This window comes from Mus caroli, chromosome 17 (assembly GCF_900094665.2).
Source record: "Mus caroli chromosome 17, CAROLI_EIJ_v1.1, whole genome shotgun sequence".
Lineage (NCBI taxonomy): Eukaryota > Metazoa > Chordata > Mammalia > Rodentia > Muridae > Mus > Mus caroli.
This window is the reverse complement of record NC_034586.1, coordinates 34,280,432-34,286,822: the sequence shown is the minus strand read 5'-3', so window position 1 is coordinate 34,286,822 and position 6,391 is coordinate 34,280,432.

Here is a 6,391-nt window from a genome sequence, read left to right as displayed (position 1 = left end):
TGGGTGGGTAGGGAAGTGGGGGGGGGTATGGGGGACTTTTGGGATAGCATTGGAAATGTAATTGAGGAAAATATGTAATAAAAAATATTTTTAAAAATGGGGTATAGAGCTAAACAAAGAATTCTCTACTGAGGAATACCAAATGGCTGAGGAGCACCTAAAGAAATGTTCAACATCCTTAATCATCAGGAAAATGCAAATCAAAACAACCATGAGATTCCACCTCACACCAGTCAGAATGGCTAAGATCAAAAACTCAGGTGACAGTACATGCTGGCAAGAATGTGGAGAAACAGGAACACTCCTCCATTGCTAGTTGGATTGCAAGCTGGTACAAACACTCTGGAAATCAGTTTGGCGATTCCTCAGAAAACCGGACATAGTACTATCAGAAGATCCAGTAATTCCTCTCCTGGACATATACCCAGAAGATATTCCAACTTGTAGTGAGGACACATTCTCCACTATGTTCATAGCAGCCTTATTTATAATAGCCAGAAGCTGGAAAGAACCCATTTGTCCCTCAACAGAGGAATGGATACAGAAAATGTGGTACATTTACACAATAAATTTATGAAATTCTAAGGCAAATGGATGCATCTGGAGGATGTCATCCTGAGTGAGGTAACCCAATCACAAAAGAACAGACATGATATGCACTCACTAATAAGTGGATATTAGCCCAGAAGCTCAGAATACCCAAGATACAATTTGCAAAACACATGAAACTCAAGAAGAAAGAAGACCAAACTGTGGATACTTTTTTCTTTTAAAATACCTTTTTTTGTATGGGGAACAAAATACCCATGGAAGGAGTTAAAGAGAGAAATTTCAAAGCAGAGCCTGAAGGAGTGACCATCCAGAGACTGCCCCACTTGGGCATCCATCCCATAAACAACCAGTAAAACCATTCACTAAGAAGATGTCAACAAGTGCCTGCTGACAGGAACCTGATATAGCTGTCTTCTGCAAGGCTCTGCCAGTGCCTGGCAAATACAGAAGTGAATGCTCACAGTCATTCATTGGATGGAGCACAAGGTCCCCAATGAAGGAGCCAGGGAAATACCCAGGGACCTGAGGGGACTGAATCCCCATAGGAGGACCTTCAATATGAACTAACCAGTACCCTCAGAGCTCCTTGGTACTATACCACCAATCAAATAAAACACATGGTGGAACTTGTGGCTCTAACTATATATGTAGCAGAGGATGACCTAGTAGGTCATCAATGGGAGGAGAGGCCCTTGGTCCTGTGAAGGCTCTATGCCCCAGTATAAGGGAATGCCAGGACCAGGAATGAGAGTGGGTGGATTGGGGAGCAGGGGGAAGGGGAGAATGGATAGGGGATTTTCAGAGTGGAAACTAGGAAAAGGGATAACATTTGAAATGTAAATAAAGAAAATACCTAATAAAAAATTTTAAAAACTAAAACAAAAAAGCTGTCAAATGAACAAAAGAAAATTATTAAAACAGCAATAGCCTAATATAATATTTTTGTGGTAGTTTGGGTTCAAAGCACAATCAAAATTTTCCTGTATGTTTAAAATAATTGTATCTCAATGGTAAAATTCCAAATTTTCTTAAATTGAAAGGTACAAAATCTCAAGTAGTACTGAGGAAAACTATTAAATTTGTGTATTACCAAAAAATCATTATTTACATGGAATGAAAGACAGGTAAATTACTGAATTGATTTTTAGCATACAAAGAAAATTCACACTTTGTAATAATGGATTAATGGTCCTGTCTTCATGAATTGACCTCACCAAGTGGATTAGGCTTGTAAATGACACAAATTATAATTTTATAAATGTCAGTCCTTATGGTTTATCCTGCTCTCAGAGATCAAGAAGGAATGTGGCCAATTTCACTGTAATGATTGAATTTTTTCTCATGGGGTTTTCCAGAAAGCTTGAGGTAGAAATAATTTTATTTTGACTTTAGGCTTGGTGATTTTAATTGCCAATGTCTTCATTATTGCTGCTATTTCTTTGGAATATCATCTCTGCTCACTTAGGCATTTCCTCTTGGAACAGTTCTTCTGCTTGGATCTTTGCTACACTTCCATGATGGTGCTTTCAACAATAAAGTCCATCTGTAGGTCATTCATGTACAGTGCCTACATTTCCCTATAGAGTGCACACTGCAGGGTTTTGCATTCACACTCTGTAGTTATACTGCCATGGCCATACTCACAGTCATGTCCTGTCACTGTTATGTGGTAATGTGCTACAAAAGTGTCAGCTTGTGTATGCATGAGGTTTTAGCTGTCTGGGCCAGTGTGATGTGGAATCAACTTTGGAGTTATGCTCACAGCTGTTACTTCTCCAACTGCTCTGTGGGACCAGTGTCATTCACTAGTTCTGTAATGTCCTCTTAGTTTTGAAACTCTCCTATTCCAATGATCATGTAAGTGAGCTTAGATCATTGGCTTCCCCACATGCTGGCACTTCATCTCTATTAGTTTTGCCTATGAACATATATTCTCTACTGAGCTAAGGATGCCATCGGTGAAGGGCGGAACCAGTCTTTTCCGCTTGTCTATGCCACATTTCTGTAGTCATTTTGTTTATCCCTACTGGTGTTTTTGAGTTTCTAAACCCACATTCAAAATCTCCCACTGCATTAGACTTTATTCTTAGTTTTTCATACTTTTCTTTCCTCAACACTCAATCCAGAAATAAACAGCCTGAGAAATGAGGCCACAGAACATCTTTCAATGAAAAACTTATCTCTTTTTATCCACTATTTCCTCTTTAGGAGACACGTCGATATGTATTGGGAAAAACAACAGAGTCAATGAATCAATTAAAGCTAGAACAGGATTAGGCAGATGGCTCAATGAAGACACTTATAACCAAGTCTGCCTAGCTTAGTTAAATCCCTGAGACCCACATGGTAGGAGAAGAGAATAAACTCTTGAAACTTGTTCCCTAACCTACACATGTTGTAGCTAATATATACCCAAATACATACATACATACATACATACACACACACATACATATAGACATGTACAATTAATTTAATAAGATACTAAAAATATAGTTATTATTGTATAATAACACTCTTTAAATGAGAAAAAAGAAGGAATTATATATGTATACTCTTGGAAATATAGTAGATTAAGTTTCACAAACCAGATTGGGAGAAAAAAGCAATTTTCTCAAATTCTAAAGAACCAATTTATTTTTCTTATTGAATCATTTCTTTAAATCACAGGGATGAAAGGTAGTCAATCTGAAATCCTTCATCACTTTTTCCTGAACCAAGTAGATAAAGAGCTTTACACACCTCCCTGGGCGAAGGGCAACTGAATTAAAGCATAACTGTGAGAGGCAACAGGAACTGCCACCTGAGGTTGTTATTGAGGCCAAAGCCAACTCTCCATACAGGCTCCTATCTTCCCCTCCCCAGCACTCATCACTAAGAGGTGAACTGAAAACATTTTCGTTATGTTACCCCAGCAATTCCACTCAGGGATATGACCGAAAGAATTCCAAGTCAACATATCACATAGACACTTGCACATAAATATACAACATTACTCACAATACATAAGTAATAAAACAAACATAAGTGTCTATGTACTGAAGAATGGATAAGGAACATTTTATATCACACACACACATGACTAGATCTTTTCAGTTATAAAGAAAAACAAAGTTATGTTGTATGCATGAAAACCTTGCAATTAGAAATAAACATATTAACTGAATTAAGGCAGTGGCATTTAGGGTTCCTAGATTATATCTACATTTTACATAGATACAGAATATCATGTATGTATATATGACCTGAAAGAGAAGCAAAGCTATCTAGATTCTAGAGGAAACAAAGGGAATAACATAACGGAAGAGGGCATAGAGAAGAAATAAGAGACAAGTAGGAATGTGTACCGTAGAGTAAGTTTAATTGTCTATCACCTACTTCAATGAAAAGGTCCCTATGTAGCCTAATACCACATTCAGTGAATAAATGCCATTGGGAAAGAATGTAAAGAAAATATCCATGGGTTAAACAGGACTACAAATTAGACCCCAGTGTGTCTGACTGAGTCATCAAATACAAAGATAACTTGCAATAACTTGAACTTTAACATAGCAAATGTGAAATTATTCATGTAACAAATGTAAAAATTACAACATTTGGAGGACTAAGAGAAATGGAGGACCCTATGCTAAAAGTACTACTAAAAACTACAACATGGTGTCTACAGAGCAGTAGCCAAGCTGGGCACTCAGCTTATGTATCTCATGGGGCAGGTGCCCATGTTGCTTGTGAAAAAAATAAATAAATAAAAAGAGGACCACAGAGAAATTGCCCTAAAATAAACCTTTCTTTTGCAAATGTGTTTATTTTCCATACCCATTCAACTCAGTACCAGGGGATGTGCCCCCTTGGGGTTTATATGTCTCCAGATCTGTCTCATTAAAACACCAGAATTGTTCATGGCATAAGGGATTTCTGGAGGTGAAATTCAGGCAAGAACCAAGTGAGCAGTCACTACCAATATTTTGCAACCTGTGCAATTTGTATACATAAACCTGAGAATCTTTGTCCACTTGTGGTCTTAACAATCAGCCAGGTAAGCGAATACATTGGGAGTAAACTTGAAAATTTCCTGTATTTCTTTTTTCTGTAGAGGGTTATCTGTCTGCAACATTAAGCATCAATACTGAGGGTTCAATTTTGGTTCTCCCAGAGTTGGTCTTGAGATGAACTCCTCACAATGTGTGAGGACTGTGAAGGCTGTTTGACTTCTGCATTGTATTACCACATCTCATCTCAGTTCATCACCGTGTTTAATTAAACAATCTAAAGCCAAATTGAAATTCCCAAATATTGAAATTCCCAAATATATAAAGGGAAAAATGAAAAAACCAGGCAAACTACTGAACAAAATCAGTAGTTTCGACCATTGCAAATGCTATTTTTTATGCTTTAAAATTCGATAAATAGGTTTTTTGATATATATTTTTAGAACTACTTTGTTTTCTGTTCCAAAGATTTATAAATAACCTTGCTCAGAGGAGCTGAATTTTTAAAAAGAACTGCTGTGTTAATAAACAGAAAAACATACATGATTATTAAAGAAAATGCACTTAGTTGTTTGTAGGCAACCTTCACAGAGTGACTCTAGTGATTACATCATTTCTCAGACTGTCCAGGTATAAAGCTTAGAATCCATCAGACCCCTTATAAGTTTTCTCCAGTTCATTAATTTTGTATTTTCAGGTGTACATATTGTATATTCACCCAGTTTGGTTTCTCTGCTGTAGGACTCTCCCTTATGATAGCCTTTGTCTAACTCTAATGCAGTTAAGGTAGTTTTCTTTGTGCCCCCCACCCCAGGGTCCAGACACACTTGTTCTCATTCTTCTTTTACATACACAGAGTGAATCCAGCATGTCTTAAATGAAAAGAACCAGAAGGACTACTTCCCACAGCTATGTCTGCTCCTACCATTGTATCTCAGGAGGCCATTCAGGTACTTTCTAATATTAGGGATAAAGGCAATTTTTTAAACTATTTTTTTATTACATCTTTTCCTCAATTACATTTCCAATGCTATCCCAAAAGTCCCCCATACCCTCACCCCTACTTCCCTACCCACCCATTCCCATTTTTTTTGGCCCTGACATTCCCCTGTACTGGGGCATATAAAGTTTGCATGTCCAATGGGCCTCTCTTTCCAGTGATGGCCAACTAGGCCATCTTTTGATAGATATGCAACTAGAGTCAAGAGCTCCGGGGTACTGGTTAGTTCATAATGTTGGATAAATGCAATTTTAAAAGTTACTTTTCTTTTAGTAAGTTCTGAGTGTACAATTAAATAGGAAACCTTTTCCAATCAACTTATTCCTCAAAACATTTAATATTCATTGAAAACACTTCTGTTTTGATTATGCAAGTAAAATGAAAATTATCCATCTCTTTGGGAGAAAATAAGACTTCATTAGATAGGAAGGAGTGCCAGGAATTAATTTCACAGAGAAGAAAGAGTCTTAAAGTAGGGAGAGCTGAACCATCCTGGAAACTTTAGAGTAGGATGATTTAAGGCAGCCTGACTTTTGGGGAGATAAAACACAAGAGTTATTTACCATGGTCCCATTAGTAGTCCCAGCAGAGAGACAAGTAAACATCCTCAATATTTGAAGAATGAGCTTAAATAGGTAACAGAGAAGCCAAGGTTTCAAAATGACTAAAGCCATAGGTATTTGTAGATAAAATGAGGGAGAGACTGCTGGGTTCACAGAGCAGACATTTTCTTATTCGAATACTCTGTGACCTGGGAAGAGTCTTTTTAGTCTCAGTGTAAGCTGAATAGAAATGTCATAAAATACAATTTATTATGCAAAAAGAGTCTCAGGTCAGCATGGCAGCGTGA